The sequence below is a fragment of the Lactuca saligna genome, chromosome 2 (assembly GCF_052625555.1).
Source record: "Lactuca saligna cultivar CGN05327 chromosome 2, ASM5262555v1, whole genome shotgun sequence".
NCBI classification, from domain to species: domain Eukaryota; kingdom Viridiplantae; phylum Streptophyta; class Magnoliopsida; order Asterales; family Asteraceae; genus Lactuca; species Lactuca saligna.
The window spans coordinates 56,210,263-56,227,997 of NC_136418.1; the positions used below are offsets into that span (position 1 = coordinate 56,210,263).

Genomic DNA, 17,735 nt, shown 5'->3' on the forward strand with positions numbered 1-17,735 from the left:
TATACGAATCTATCCAAAGTTTTCGTTGTTTTTCGTTTTAAATCTATCGATCTGGAAATCACGTTTGCTTTGCTTCTTGTTGTTGGATTGTTGGTGTATGTTGTTTAGTTAAAATCAACTGAAATGTTGTAATGAATCGACATTCCGTTTTTAGTTTCGTGGGTTTTAATATTTAACAGCGTTATGGAGGAATGATTTTCTTATGATGGGTGCATCCATTTGGAAATCAGTTCCAGTCCTAATAGATCCGCTAGCGAGATCATGGATATTAAAGTCAACGATGTCTCCTTTGGTTCTGGGTTATAGACGTTAAAAGTCAACCAGTTTATTTATATACCAGTTGTTTCATACAACTAAAATACACACACAACAACAACTTAACAACTTACAAAGAATTGCATGGTTTAAGGCGATAACATATTAAAAAAAAATTAAGATCAAGATACAAAGGAAACATGTAGTTCCAGCTTAGAGAGAGTTTCATGCAGAAAACACCACAAGGGTCGAGGCCTATGCAGACGACATTTCTAGACACTATACTGATGATATGTCGTCGGGAAAGGTTATGGAGACGATATGTCGTCTATAAAAAGTCGTCAGCATAGCTCTGTCGGTAAAAATTGAAAAAGTCATCGGTACAGATTCACCAATGCCGACGACATGTCGTCTTCATAGGGTCGTCGGGATTGATTTTCGAGAAAAAAAAAATTTATTTTGAACCTATCCTGACAACTTCTCGTCAGGAAAGGTGCCAACAATACCGACAACTTGTCGTCGGGCAAAGGGATACCAATACCGACAACTTGTCGTTGGGAAAAGTTGGTGGGAGACAATTACTTCCGTTGTAGTAATACATACGATTTGTTGTTGGGATTGGTGAAACCGTTTTTAAAGATATAAAGCTATACCGACGACATGTGGTCGGTATAATCTTTTTTTTTTTATTATTTTTCACAAATTTTGTTATATATACCAAATGTATTTTTTAAAACAAATACAAGAAATATATATGCAGAATAATATCAAACACTTAATAAGCATAATATACTATTAAAATCCAAATTCAAATTCTACTACTAAAAAAAAGACTTCAACAAACATTGTTCTCACTATCATTCTAGTTCTCCTCCTCCTCCTCCTCCTCCTCCTCATCATCATCATCATCATCATCATCATCATCATCATCATCATCATCATCATCATCATCATCGTCGTGGTCCTCGAGGTCGTTGGTTGTTTCGGGCATATTTTGTGTTGGAATTGTGGAATTGGTTGTGGTTGGAAGTTAGGAATGATGGATGCGAAAGTGTTATTATACGTTTGTTGCATTTGTAGCATTGGTTGTTGCATGTATTGCATGTGTTCGGTTGATACAACAACTTAGGGATTTTGTGAAGAGTGTGATGTGGAAGCTTTGGAATGTTTGGTATGTTCGTTTGAAAATAATTATTGCCGATGCTTGGTTTCCTTCCAACTCTGCGAATATGCTTGCGTCTCTCACTAGACAATTCTTCATTTAACTTTTCGTTCTCCCGAGCTCTGATTGAATCAACATCTTCTATCGTTGAATGTTTTCCTAAAATAAAGAAAACAATAAACATACATTAATTAAAAACAAATAATTAAATTTATACACTAAAATAATAATAATAATAATAATAATAAATTTATCGAATAACGTATTAACTTTGTTTATTACTTACCCAAGCTACTTCTGCTTGCGGTGTACACAGCCCCGACTTTGTTATTATGATCCATAAAGTGTTAGCTTGTATGTCTGATTAATATCAGCTATATTCTATAATATTGTTTTAAATGAATACCCTTTTTATGAAAACCATGACTACCACCAGTAATGTATAAAAGGTTCCATTTGAAAACCCCGGTACCACCAGTATGTATAGTAGTTTCATTACTTAAAATAAAACCATGAATTTTATTCTCTGGAATCCTCTAGTGTAGTGTATAATAGTTCTATTAATTAAAATAAAACTAATGAAGAAATGAAATCCCGTAAACAAAGGTTAGTTTATACTATTATGAGTCGCATAACCATGCTTGATATGATTGATGACATCTACGACGTTCTTTAGGCGTTGGACGGTATGATATTTGTCACCCCAGACATGCCTGCCTAACTGTAGCTAGCAATTTAGGTGTGGTATTGTCAGCCCAAAATAGATCTATTCACAAATCTTATGCTCTCCCTCCAGGAGACTCTGGTTACACTAAATGATAGGATTTATTTCGTACCCCGAATGGTACATTTGAAGAGATGTCTTACAATTCTGTATTAACTAGTTTACGTGTGGTTCTGTATTGTTCCCTTGTATTTGAATTCGTTTGTATACTTTGTAGAGTAATAATTATACTTAAATAATTATTTAGTAATGTATTCCTGTTATCCGAAATATAGCATTGAATATCATAAACTAAGTCAGTCATAGTTTATATGACTGTTAATGTAAATCCGTGTATTGAAATCTAAAACTATACCCATTATAGTTTGCATGAATGTTTTGTACTTGGTTCGTGTATTGATCTAAAAGCTATGCAATTATGATTGTAATTTGAAAACATCCCTTATGCTCAACATGTTACAAAAGGGATACAATATCTAAATATTTTATAAAAATGTGGAAATCGTTTGGTCGTTTCAATTGCATAAGTTTTAAACAGGTTGAAATTCTTTTGTATAAGTTCACAAAATCATTGTGTTTGGCTTGTATTCTCATTGAAAACGTTAAAAATAGTAAAAGCATAGGGGTATGAACTCACAGTTAGATGCGTGAAAGTGTCGGACAACGAAACTGGAAATGAAGACCCTCGGGTTGATGTATGCGACACTTAACAGGATCCTAATAACAATTAAATACATATACATGTAATATTAGCGAAACCATTAATTATAGTGCTGGAAAACACTTGCTTTTGTTTTAGGAATGTTACAGGGACTCGATTGACTTGGAAAAAGCGGGTTTTCAGCCATGTTTACGACTTGGAGATGTTTGCGGCTGTGAACTGTTCTCGGCCATGAACAGCCCCTTGAGTGGTTTACGGCGGTGAACATCCCCTTGCATGGTTTACGGCCATGAACGGTGTTCTTGAAGAAAATATGAAGGTTTGAAGGGTTCACGGCGGTGAACTGATTTCGGCCCTTGAAGATTTGAAGGGTTTGCGGTTGAGAGGTTAGAGAGAGAATGGAGGAGTTTTTGGCCAGAAAAGTGTAAATGAGGGACAGGAACACATATTTATACGTTGGGTTCATGGTCGGTGGGGGTTCCACCAGACGTGAACGGGTTTACGGCTGTGATCGGGTTCACGGCCGTGAACACCGGTCAGGCCGGCTTTCGCTGATTTTCGAAGTAGCTCGGGTTTCCGCACGATTTTGATTCAGACTCATATATAAAATTCATTTATATAACTTAAATGATTTTCCAAACCATAGGAATTTGTCGGAACTAAATAAAAATTCAATATTTAATTAACGGAATTGGCTAACCTTAACAGAAAAAGGTTCGGGTTGTCACATCATCCCCCCGATAAAGGGAATTTCGTCCCGAAATTCTAACATAGAATACAAATTATGGACTAGGAAAAAGATGAGGGTACTTCTGTTGCATTGAATCTGCTTGCTCCCAAGTGAATTCAGGTCCCCGCTTGGCATTCCAGTGGACCTTCACTATCAGTATGCGACTTTGCTTTGTTCGTTTGACTTCCCGATCCATGATTTCGACTGGTTATTCCATGAAATTTAGGTTCTCGTTGATCTCGATCTCATCAAGAGGGATCACAAGGGTTTCGTCATACATACACTTTTTAAGGTTCGACACGTGGAAGTCAGGATGAATGTTGCAAAGCTCTTGGGGTAAATGAAGTTTGTATGTAACGGGACCGATCCTAGCGAGAATCTCGAACGAACCAATGTATCTCGGATTCAACTTTCCATGCTTCCCAAAATGTATCACACCCTTCCAGGGTGAGACCTTCAACATAACACGGTCACCAACCTGGAATTCCAAGGGTTTTCGTCGTTTGTCAGCATAGCTCTTTTGTCTATCCTTGGAGACTTTCAGTCGTTCCCTGATTTGTACGATCTTCTTGGTGGTTTCGTGAATAATTTCTAGGACTATGAGAGTGCTGTTGGGGACTTGACCCTTAGCTAGTTGCGTGTCACCCACCTCAGCCCAACACAGAGGGGATCTACACTTACGGCAATAAAGGGCTTCAAACGGCGCAACCTTGATACTGGTATGATAACAGTTCTTGTAGGAGAACTCAAATAAGGGAAAATGGGTGTCCTACGACTTACTAAAATCTATAAAACATGCTCTCAACATGTCTTCCAATGTTTGAATGGTCCTCTCACTTTGCCCATCGGTTTGCGGATGGTAAGCTGTGCTCATATCCAGTTTAGTTCTAAGAGCCTTCTGTAGTGACTGCCAAAATCTCAAGGTGAATCTGCTATCCCGATCAGAGATAATGGACACAGGTACACCATACATACATACTATCTCTTGAATATAGATTCGTTCCAGTCTCTCTATCTTGAAGGTTTCTTTGATTGGCAGGAAGTGGGCAGATTTAGTCAATCGATCGAAAATTACCCAGATGGTATCGTACCCACTCGGATACTTGGGCAACTTAGTGATGAAATCCATCTCAATCCTTTCCTACTTCCACTAAGGTATTTCTGGTTGTTGAAGTAGACCTGAGGGCTTTTGTTATTCTACCTTCACCTTGGCGCAATTCAGGCACTTGCCCATGAAGGTAGCGATCTCTGCTTTCATGTTTGGCCACCAATAGAGCTTTTTGGGATCTAGATACATCTTATCCGAACCTGGGTGAATGGAGTACCTAGACTTGTGAGTTTCGTTCATGACAACCTCTCTGTAACCATCGAACTTTGGGGTCCAAATCCGGTTCATGAAATAATAGACTCCGTCTCCCTTGATCTCTAAGTTCTTTTCCATTCCCCTCAAAGCTTCATTCGACATGTTCTCTGGTTTCAAGGCTTCCAGCTGAGCCTCTCTGATCTGAGCGTATAGATGGGAATGGATGGTCATTGTTAGTGCCTTCACTCTGCGACCTGAGTACTCTTTCCAGCAGAGGGCGTCTGCTACCACATTGGCCTTGCCTGGATGATAGTGTATCTCACACTCATAATCATTGAGTAGCTCCACCCATCGCCGCTACCTCATGTTCAATTCCTTCTGATCGAAAATGTGTTGCAGACTCTTATGGTCGGTGAAAATAGTGCACTTGGTTCCGTAGAGATAATGTCTCCATATCTTTAATGCAAAGACCACTGCTCCCAACTCCAGGTTGTGAGTTGTATAATTGACTTCGTGTGCTTTCAGCTGTCTCGAGGCATAAGCAATAACTTTTTCTCTCTGCATAAGCACACAGCCTAGGCCCTGATTAGACGCATCGCAATAGATAACAAAATCCTCCGTCCTTTCGTGCAGAGACAAGATAGGTGCGCTACATAAGGCCCACTTTAATGCTTGAAACGCAATGTCTTGCTTTTCTCCCCAACTAAAGGGTACACCTTTCTGAGTTAGGGTGGTCAAAGGATTAGCAATCCTGGAGAAATTCTGGATAAACCTACGATAGTAGCCAACGACACCCAGGAATTGACGGATTTCTGTGGGCGTCTTCGGTGCTGACCAATTCTCAAACGCCTTGATTTTGGAAGGGTCCGTGTGTATGCCTTCCTTGCTGACCACGTGACCGAGGAAAGTTAGTTTTCTGATCTAGAATTCGCATTTAGAGATTTTTGCATACAGTTTCTCCGCCCACAAGGTTTCTAGCACCAGCCTTAAGTGTTGTCTATGAACTTCCTTGCTTCGAGAATAGACAAATATATCATCAATGAATACTATCACGAATTTGTCTAGGAAGGGGCGGCACACCCGATTCATCAGATCCATGAATACCGCCGGTGCGTTGGTCAGACCAAAGGGCATCACTACAAACTCGTAGTGACCATATCAAGTCTGAAATACTGTCTTGGGAATATCACCCTCATGGACTCGCAACTGATGGTACCCTGATCTCAGGTCTATATTTGAGAAGTAGCTGGCTCCCTGAAGTTGATTGAAGAGGTCGTCGATTCGGGGAAGAGGGTAACGGTTTTTGATGGTGAGCTTGTTCAGTCTGTGATAATCTATGCACATCCGGAAGGATAAATCCTTCTTTTTCACAAATAAGATCGGGGCTCCCCAGGGTGAGAAGCTTGGTCTAGTGAATCCTTTTTTGAGCAGTTCATTGAGTTGGCTGGATAACTCTTGCATTTCTGCCGGCGCTAGATGGTAAGGGGATTTGGCTATAGGAGTGGCTCCGGGGATTAAGTCAATTCTGAACTCGACATGGTGTTCGGGAGGGTTTCCAGGGAGATCTTCGGGGAAGATATCAGGAAAGTTTCAGACCTCGGGGATGGTCTCGAGATCCTTAACTTCCTGCTTTTCATTAACGACATGGGCTTGGAACGCTTGGCACTCATTTCGAAGATATTTCTGGGCTTTGATTCATGATATGATACGAAGGTTTTTGCTGAGTTTATCACCATAAATGATGAGGGCTTCGCCATTAGGCAGATTTAGGTGGATGACTTTCTCGAAACAGAGGATATCGGCATGATGAAGACTTAACCGGTCCATGCCGATAATGACCTCAAAGCTTTTTATGGAATCTGACATGAGGTCGATGGGAAAGGAATAATCATTTAAGGTAAGGGTACAGCTTATGAATACGTTGTCAGTGCTCTCTTTCTTACTGTTATCCATCTCGACGGTAAATGTTTCGGTTAGAGGTTGGGATTTATGCTTGAGTAGATGCTTAAATGCATGACTAACAAAACTTCTCTCCGCACCAGAATAAAAAAGGATGCATGCATAAGAGTTGTTGAGGAGGAACGTACCCGTAACTACGGTGGGATCTGCGACAGCCTCCTCCTGGCCCATAGCTAGCTCTCTCCTTGTGTTGCCAGTTGTTGCCTTTGGGCAATTTCTCTTGAAGTGCCCGGTCTCACCACGTCCATAGCAGGCTTGACCAACTCCCGCTCCAGAAGCCTGATTGGTTGGTTGGGCTTGTGCCTTGCAAAAACGAGCTGTGTGCCCCCTTCTTTCCACAAATGTTGCACAACATTTCATGGCACAGCCCGTGATGGTGGAAGTTACACTTGTCGTACCTTGGGAGGGTACCAACATATCTACTGGAAGGTACTTGAGTTGTGGGGGCAGTGACATGAGTAGTAGCGACATGAACTGCCAGTATTTGCTGCTTCTTGGAGGGCTCATGCGAAGACTTACCCTTGTGCTTATTCCAGAACTTTTTCTTTCCACCACTCTCCTTGGGTGGTTCCTAGGCAGCTGGCATGGGATCCTGACGACCTCCATGATTTATCAAAGTATGCGCTAATCATTTGGCACTATCAAACGTCATCGGTCTTGCAGCCAAGACATTCCCCTGAGTTGGGGGTGTTAATCCATAGATGTATCTTTCTACTTTCTTGTTCTCCGGGGTGACCATTCCCGGGCAGAGCACAGCAAGATCACTGAATATCTCAGTGTAAGTAGCAATGTCGGAGCCTTTCATCTTTAAATTCCAGAGTTCCTCCTCCAGCTTCTGCATCTTTCCTTGTGGGTAGTACTCAACGAGCATCAGTTCTTTTAGATCCTCCCAACTCATGGAATTAGCCACCGGAAGAGTTAGGGATTTAACTTGGCCATTCCACCAAGTTAGTGCTCTGTCGGTGAAGGTGCACACTGCAAACTTCACCTTGCTGGATTCTGGGCAAACACATATCTCAAAGATCGACTCCGTCTTCTTGAACCATCGAGTTAAGGCAATGACACCTCCAGTGCCATCGAAGGACCGTGACTTAGCATTCAAAAAGTCCTTATATGTACATTCCTTGGTGTGACCATGGCTGTCACCGAGATTGGACATTGGGGCACCACTACCCGCCCCACTTATACCACTGGCATTGATCTGGGACATTGCAACAACTACGTCGGCTGTCAAAGCTGCTTGGAAGACAGTTGGGTCGTACCGAGGAGGTGGCGGCGTTGGATCTGTCGGGGGATTGTTGTTCTTACTATTGGGTCCCTTCCTCAGAGACTTACTCTAGAAGAATCAAGAAGAAGAGGATAGTAAGTCCCCTAGACTTTTGAATCAAGTGATATGGAACAAGACATATCTCAACCTGATGGATAAATTGTTCTACTAAGCAATATACAAAGAAAAGTTACCAATACAAGTGCACTATCGCTAGAAAGAAATAAGTAGCAACACTTGGAATGAATTTCTACACTAAATTCGGCTCTAGATAAAATACTCCTATGGTATTTTAAAGTGGTATGTTTTGTTATGTCGATCTCTTTTTGTATATAGTTTGGTAAGTTTTAGGCTTGTTGCAACACCACAATTACTCCCAAACACATGTTGGTCGTGTCTCAAATAAATATAGTTGATCAGGCTATATTGATTCCAGACATGATTACATAACTATCTAGGTTTAACTGCAATGTCCAACATCCAAATACTTTTGTTTTGTTCTACTTGCGGTACTGTTTCTGGTATGTATGTATACTTTTATACTTCATATAAGATACTTATATTTTAAAAAGTATACTTTTAGTTCAGAGCCCTTCGGCCCTGTAGTGTTTATAGTTGTATATCATGTAAGGTTCGGTATACTTAGTTCACTATAAACTAGAGAGGCACAAACCTCGGATCCGATCCGATCCGGATCCGTGACGTCAAAGCACATCCAAATTTAGCCCAGATCCGATCCGGTTTCAAACCGGTTTGACCGGTTTTTCCTCCCCCGAGTCCGAATCGGTTTAATCCGATTCGGTTTGGATCCGATCCAATTTTTGCCATTTAAATAAAAACATACTTTGGAACTTATATATAACACTAAATGCAACATAGGTTCATTAAAATAGTTAAAACATACATGAAACGTCGAATTAGAAAGAGTTTTCAAACTAGTTAACTAATAATAATAATAATAAAGTGGGGTTATAACATTTAGCCAAATAGACATAGTTTTTGTGGTCTTCCACTTCTTGTCGCGTTCACTAAAATATTCTTCAACCGCCACGTAAATAGTTAGGGTCTCATAAATACCATATTCTTCATCTTCGTCTTTGTCTTCATCGTCATCGTCTTTGTCTTCCGGAGGTGTTTATAAGCCTTGTGCTTATTCTTCATCCATGATCTCCAATTCAACATTTTCTCCTAGTGGGCCTTCTAGTGATGCCAAGTGTTGTATACGTTCCACCGAATCCAAGTAATCCTTCAAGCAAACGCAAACCTCTATCGCAACCGGGGTAAGATTCGTCCTCAACTTTGATAAAACTTTACCACTAAAAGAAAAAGTGGATTCCGAAGCTACCGTGGAAGCTTGGACGGTTAGTAAATCGCAGGCCATGACAGAGAGAATAGGAAATTGTGCTTTCTTTTCTCTCCACCAAGCCAAAAGATCCAAAATTTTAAATTGTGGTGCACTCATGAATTTTAAAAAGTTTGACCCCATATAAATTCCAAGTTCGCTACTAGGAGTTAATGTGCGTGCTCTTTTGTTTGTTCCTCCAAAAGGTAGTTATAGAGGTCGATATGAAAATCCATTCAAACCCCACCACTACCCGATGCACCACTAGTAGAGTCGGTTACACTTGCAAAAGTGTTTGACATATTGCCATATTTTGTAGCATAAATGTCAAACAAATTAGTAAAAGTATTATTAAAAGTGTGTATTTGGTTACGGATGTAGTTTGAGTCATCTTTGTGCAAATTTAAAGACATAGAAATTTTGGTAAACAAAGCCTCTACACCCGTAACATTGATACGTAGGTTTAATGCTGCGACACAAGTAAAAAGTGGTGACATTTCTTTGAAATATTTGACTAGTTTTTGTCTCATTGGTCTCGTAACCAAAACAAATATTTCATTTCTTTGTTTGAAACGCTCCAATTGTGCGGACATCAACCATAATTCATTTGGTAACAACGGACTTGTAGGGTAATACACGCCCGATACAAAAGTGGTTGATTGTTTAAAATTTTTTAACATTTCCACAAACTCTTCCACCAAATCCCAACCAAAATCCGAAACCGGGTTTTTTCCTTTTGAAATTGTATCGTAAAATAATTGCAAAACGATTCTTTGACGTGTTAAACTTTCAAACATCATGCACGTCGAACTCCATCTAGTGTCAACATCCCAATGAGGACTATATGGAGTTACGTTAATGGAAATGACAAACTTTCAATATTTTTCTATTGTAGCTTTATATTTTCCAAAAACTCTATTTAACACAGTTTTGAATTTTTCAATCATCGAATCAATCATTTTTAAACCATCTTGTACCGCAAGATTAATAATGTGACAAACATATCTAGTATGAAAAAACGAACCATCCAAAATAGGTTTATATTTTGCAATTAATCTTTTTGCGGCGACGGTATTGTTACTTGCATTGTCAAATGAAGTAGAGAAGATTTTGTCGCGTAAATTATAAGTCTCTATAACGCTTACTAAAATTGCAAATAATCATGCCCCCGTGTAAGGATTCTCAAAAAGTTCAAAAGCAATAACTCGTTTGTTCATTACCCAAGTAGAGGGATCTATCCAATGTGCCATGACGGCAAGATAGCTTTTCGGACAACTTCCGGTGGAGGACCAAACATCACAAGTTAAAGAAACACCGGTTTTTATATTTAAAAATCCCAATTGCATATCTTTTTTGGCTATATCCCAATACTTTAAAGCATCACGTCTAAGAGAAGCGCGACTTACTTGTTGGTATCGTGGTTGCATTTTTTACCGCAAAATCCTTGTTAATCGTGGGTTGTCGAAGTGGTTCAAAGGCAAGCCCTCTTGAATCATGAACTTGCAAAAGTTTTCACGAATGTCATCATTGTTGTAAATAAATATCGACCCATCGGGAGTAATATTTGGTTGATCCGGATCGCCTTGACCTTTTACAACCGGACAAGTTTTTGCTGTATGACTCCTCAACGTATTATTGCCATCTTTTTCCAAAAACTTCCCGCATTGCTTGCACCTTGCTTTTTCCTTCCCATTCGACAACAAACACAAATCATAATGTTCCCACACTTCTTTATTCCGAGAGGTTGGTAAAATTTTAACCACCGTTGCATACGAATCTTGACCCGTGGCAGAATTTCTCGAGCTAATTTTTTGGAGGATTATGAAAATAGAAGTATAAAGTAGTAGAAGTTTGTGTAAAATGGAAATGTAGCAAATGGATGTATTTATATGTGTTTAGAAGGGCCAAAATGTCAACAAAAGTCAAACTAGCCGTTTTTTAGGTTTTCCAACGGCTACAAAAAAAATGAAAATGCTCGTTTTCTAACGGTTACAAAAAATCCGGTTTGAGGGGAATCCGGGGTCGAATCTGAAGTAAGGTTCGAAGCTTCAATCCGGTTTGAATCGGGTCACCGGATTAATCCGAACCGGTTTTGACTAAATCCGGTTTCCGGATCGGATTGGATCCTATACCCGAATCCGGTTTGAGTGTGCATCTTTACTATAAACAATGGCTTTGATACCAATCTGTCACACCCCAAACAAAAACGGCGGAAACGTTCGGGGGTGGAGGACGTCATGTACAGTATCACAACAATTGCATCATAGTAATCAAAATAAACACAACCATTACATTGAAAATATAGGTATTTACATCAGTTTGATACATAGTTTGTATACATCCAAAGTATAGAAAATATAAAAGATGTGACTCTATACACTCCGTCTTCTCAAAAGCCTGTGGGAGTACCTGTCTACTGATTTCCTAAGAATACAAGCGATTTTGAAAGAGTATCAGCATTAAGCTGGTGAGTTCATAAGAATGTTTTTGTAATGAAATCCTATCATTGAGTTTTCAAAAGAGTGTTTGTATGCTTCCCAAGAAAATCCAATATTTTCTAACATAAGAGTTTGTTACTGTGATCCATAAAGTATTAGCTCGTATGCCTGATTACCACCAGTTATATTGTATAATATTGTTTTGAATGAAAACCTTTTTTTATGAAAACCCTGGCTACCACCAGTAATGTATAAAGGTTTTGTTTTGAAAACCCTGGTTACCACCAGTATGTATAGTAGTTTCATTACTTAAAATAAAACCATGAATTGTATTCCATGAATCCTCCAATGTAGTGTATAATAGTTCTATTAATTAAAATAAAAATAATGAAGAAATGAAATCCCGTTTACAAAGGTTAGTTTATACTATTGTGAGTCGTATAACCATGCTTGATATGACTGATGACCTCTGCGACGTTCTTCAGGCGTCGGACGGTATGATATTTGTCATCCCAGGCATACCTGCCTAACTATAGCTAGCAGTTCAGGTGTGGGATTGTCAGTCCCGAATAGATCTATTCATAAATCTCACGCTCTCCCCCCAGGAGATTCTGGTTACACTAAATGATAGGATTTATTCCGTACCCCGAAGGGGACAATTGAAGAGATGTCTCACAATCTTGTATTAACTAGTTTACGTGTGGTTCTGTATTGTTCCCTTGTATTTGAATTCATTTGTATACTTTGTAGAGTAATAATTATACTTAAATAATTATTTAGTAATGTATTCCTGTTATCTGAAGTATAGCATTGAATATCATAAACTAAGTCAGTCATAGTTTATATGCCTGTTAATGTAAATCCGTGTATTGAAATCCCAAACTATACCCATTATAGTTCGCATGAATGTTTTGTACTTGGTTCGTGTATTGATCTGAAAACTATGCAATTAGGATTGTAATTTGAAAACATCCCTTATGCCCAGCATGTTACAAAAGGGATACAATATCTAAATATTTTATAAAAATGTGGAAATCGTTTGGTCGTTTCAATTGCATAAGTTTTAAACAGGTTGAAATTCTTTTGTATAAGTTCACAAAATCATTGTGTTTGGCTTGTATTCCCACTGAAAACGTTAAAAATAGTAAAAGCATAGGGGTATGAACTCATAGTTAGTTGCGTGAAAGTGTCGGACAACGAAACAGGAAATGAAGACCCTCGGGTTGATGTACGCGGCACTTAACGGGATCGTAATAACAATTAAATAGATATACGCGTAATATTAGTGAAACCATTAATTATAGTGTTGGAAAACACTTTCTTTTGGTTTAGGAATGTTACCGGGACTCGATTCACTTGGAAAAAGCGAGTTTTCAACCAAGTTCATGACTTGGAGATGTTTGCGGCCGTGAACTGTTCTTGGCCATGAACAGCCTCTTGAATGGTTTACGGCTGTGAATAGCCCCTTGAATGGTTTACCGCCGTGAACGGTGTTCTTGAAGCAAATATGAAAGTTTGAAGGGTTCACGGCCGTGAACTAAGTTCGACCCATGAACGATGTTCTTGAAGCAAATGCAATGATTTTTTGGCCTCTTTACAAAGTTCAACAGGCTTCTTAGTGGACATCAGTCGACATTGTGATGAGAACACAGAAAATTGCCTTTTTGGAAGGCCAGGATCCTAATTTATAGCCAACAATCGTTGCATGAGGATGTGATTATCGTGGGACTTTAGCCCAACCAAATTTGATGCAATATCATTCACATTCTTCTTAAAGTTCGATCCAAAAATCAGGTAGCCTCACTCCTTTAATGAGTTGACAGAAACATTGTTGATTAATTAGTTTGAAAGAGTAATCAACATGTGGTAGTATTACTTTATTCTTGTTGTTGGCTTCATTCTTCTTGTTCACTTTCTTCCTCTTGTTGACTTTTTCTTTTGGCCATTGATCTGGCCGAATGCCCATATTTTTCAAGTCTCCTCTTTCTTCTTTTTGTGTATTTGGTTTTTTTATTCATCAGTGCAGTATTTAAAACACTCTCATCCACATTTGTCTCCACATGCATAAAATCTATATTGTGTTTTAGCTCGAGGGAAGACCAATACTCAAGCTCATAAAAGATACGACATTTTGTTCAATTCAACTCTCTTTTTCTTGTTACATCACCATGCCTTCACCCCCCGTGCTCATGATGTTTCCTTGGAATACTATTACGGAGACGAGCCAGTTGCTTTAATATAGTTGTATTACTAAATCGTCTTGGATGTGGTCTTCTCTTGGATTGACCATTAAGTAATAAACTTTGCCTCCACCTATGGTTCATATGAAAGAATTGTCTATGACCAACATAAGACATCCTGTTGGGCACATGAATGGAAGATGTGTCAGCGTTACAAGTAGGGCATGCTAAATAACCTTGACCACTCAATGTAGAAAAACTTCCACGTGCTATAAAATCATTGATAGTCTATAACAACATCGCACGTATGTTGAATACAGTGTTGGTTGATGCATCTCTCATTTGGACTCCTTCGCCCCACAACATTTTCAACTCATCCAGCAGAGGCCTCAAGAAAACATCAATGTCCTTTGAGGGTGATTTTAGGGCCATGAATCAACAAAGTTAGCATGAAAGAAGACTATTTCATACATATCTATGGTGGTGTATTATAAGTAGTCAATACAACCGGACAAGTACTATAAATACTATTAAAGTTGCCGAATGGATTGAAGCCATCAGTAGCCAAACCTAGACGAACATTTCTAGGTTCTTTAGCAAACCCTGGATATCTCTGATCAAAATCTTGTCATGACTTCCCATCAATCATGATACATCATACCATCTATTGAGAGTCCAGTATTATGCCAACTCATATCTTTAGCTGTGAATATGGAGTTATACATTCGTCGAAGTCTTGGACTCAAAGGAAAGTACCACAACACTTTTTATGGTACTTTCTTCCCCTTTGTAGTTTCGTCCACCCATCTACTCTCCTTACAAATCGGACAATTCTGCATGGAACCATTATCCTTCCAAAACAAAGCACAATCATTTTTGCAAGCGTGGATCGATTGATATCCTAACAATATCTTTCTTAACTTCTTTTTAGCTTCATAGTGTGAGGCTGCAATCTTGCTCTTCGGGAAAGTAGCTCTTAGTAACTCTACAAGTTGGTCAAACGAACTATTTGTCCATCTATTGATCACTTTAATATGCAAAAACTTTGTAAAAAGTTTAAGGCATACATATCACTACATCAAGGGTATAACTTGGTATTGAGCTCCTCAAACAAATCATCAAATTCCGGGTCTATACCTTGTCTCTCCTCGTCTATATTTTCTTCATTTGTATTTTGTTCCGCCATAACATCATCAATTACATCAAACATCTCATTACTTGCGGGCGTGTTTACTGGAGTGTTTATTCTTGGAGTTGAATTGTAGCCTAAATCTGAAGAACCAACATGTTTCTTACTGTGATGAATTCATGTAGTATATGTTTCTAGAAGCCTAATGTCATGTAAGTGGGCATAAACCTTAGGCAAAACATGTCGATACGAATTCACACATGTTTTGCACGGGCAATTCACTTTGACTTTAAAGTTGACATGTTTCTTAGTAATCTTCATAAAGTTTTTAAGACCTTCCAAGTATTTTGAAGACATTCGGTTCTCTCCAATCCAACTCTTATCGATCATGATTGCTGTTTCATTGTTAAAAATTATATTGTATATATAATTATCGAATTTAGACTGTATTTGGGCTATATAAAGAAATATATACCCGAGAATGGATAGAGTATTCACAAGTATATAAGGAAATATATACTTGAGAAGTAAAAATCGGATGGAATGGATAGAGTATTCATAATGGTAGGTTTCTAAACCCACTTTTTGAATACCTTATCTCATATGTGAATGTATATTGCATGAATGTTTGTTTGAGAAAAATTCGGCAACATTTCCCCTTGGTTCCCAAGTATATAAAATAATATATACCCAAAGAGCAAAGAGAAAATGACAACCAAATTTTTCTTAAACAAAAAATCATGCAATACACATTCTCATTCTATATGAGATAAAATATTAAAAAAGCAGTCCCAAAATAGGGATAGCCCGAAATTAATTTCTAAATCAATTTAAGACGGATATTTCTAGGCACTTGATGATTATGAAGAATAAACTTAAACTAAAAATCAATGATTCAACATGTTTTAATAAGAAAATCATATTAAATGGTACATTATTAAAACCATAATTTTAAAACTACAATGTTATGATAGAAAATAAACAAAAGTATAATGTTATAATTAACAAAAATATCATAATTTTGTTAATTATAACATCATACTTTTGTTTATTTTCTATTTTAGCATCGTACTTTTAATATTATATTAGATAATATTATGGTTTAAAAAAATATACCATTTAATTTGATTTTATAATTAATTTAATTTGATTTTATAATTAATTTAATTTGATTTTAAATTTAACTTAACTTAATTTTATAATTAATTTAATATTTTCTTTTTTGTTATTAGTTATTTTTATTAAATTAATTTAATTTAATTTTATAATTAAATTTACTTTATTTCATTATTAATTTTAATTTGATTTTATAATTAATTTAATTTGATTTTATAATTAATTTAATTTGATTTTATTATTATTTTAATTTGATTTTATAATTAATTTAATTTGATTTTAAAGTTATCTTATTTTGATTTTAAAATTAATTTAATATTTTCTTTTTTATTACTATTAGTTTTTTTAATTAAATAAATGGGCTTTATAATTAATTTTATTTGAAATTAATATTAATATTAATTTGATTTTATAATTAATTTAATTTGATTTGATTTTATAATTAATTTAGTTTAATTTTAAAACTAACTTAATTTGAAATTAATAGAAGTACATTGCTATTAATAACCTAATTAAGCTAAAGTCGTAATGACCAACATTAAATAATTAACAAAATTAAGCACTTTGAAACGATATTAACAAGAAAATAAAAACATAATAAACATCTAATACAATCATACATCACTTGATCTTATATTAGGGGTGTGCAAAAAACCGCACAAACCGCACAAACCGTCCACACCGCACCGTAAAATGCGGTTTAGAATTTTGTGGTGCGGTTTGCGGTTCGTAATTTTATCAAACCGCACTATGCGGTGTGGTTTGCGGTTTGTATTTATAAAATCGTGGTTCAAACCGCACCGCATGTTATATATATATATATATATATATATATATATATATATATATATATATATATATATATATATATATATATATATACACACTTTTTTTCTTTACTTTGTTATAACTTCAAATCACGATTTAGAAACGATGTATTTAAATATATTTCTTACAATAATCAAATATCTATAACGTAACATTAAATCACTATTAGATCAAGATCCCACCGTTTACAAGAATATAACAATTATAACGGCAATATAAAGCAATAACAGTGACACTTACAAAACTATAGTAGCATGAATCACAATTTATTAAAAATGATTTAACTTGAAAATTGTATTTGTTTTTATAAAATAAAAGCAATCAATTTTTTTAACCGGGTCAGTTTTTTGGTTTTTTGATAGATTTAATGTTGAACAACTCATCAAACCGCACAAACCGCAACCAAACCGCATAAACCGCCCGCATCAAACCGCACCGCATAACGCGGTTTTGAACATTTGTGGTGGGGTTTGCGGTTTCTAAAATATTCAAACCGCATATGCGGTGCAGTTTGCGGTTTTGACTCTAAACCGCACCAAACCGCACAACGCACACCCCTATCTTATATACATTCAAACTATTAAACCTAAATATCACATAATCATATATGTATATAATACATTCAATTCCAATTTCCATTT

At 37.0% G+C, this 17,735-nt stretch overlaps 1 protein-coding gene across 1 annotated transcript in view; it reads left to right on the top strand.

The window, feature by feature from the left end:
- LOC145030990 (uncharacterized) overlaps positions 1-17,735 on the top strand; it is a 35,432-nt gene that overhangs the window by 96 nt on the left and 17,601 nt on the right. The gene's annotated exons all lie outside the window — the stretch shown is intronic.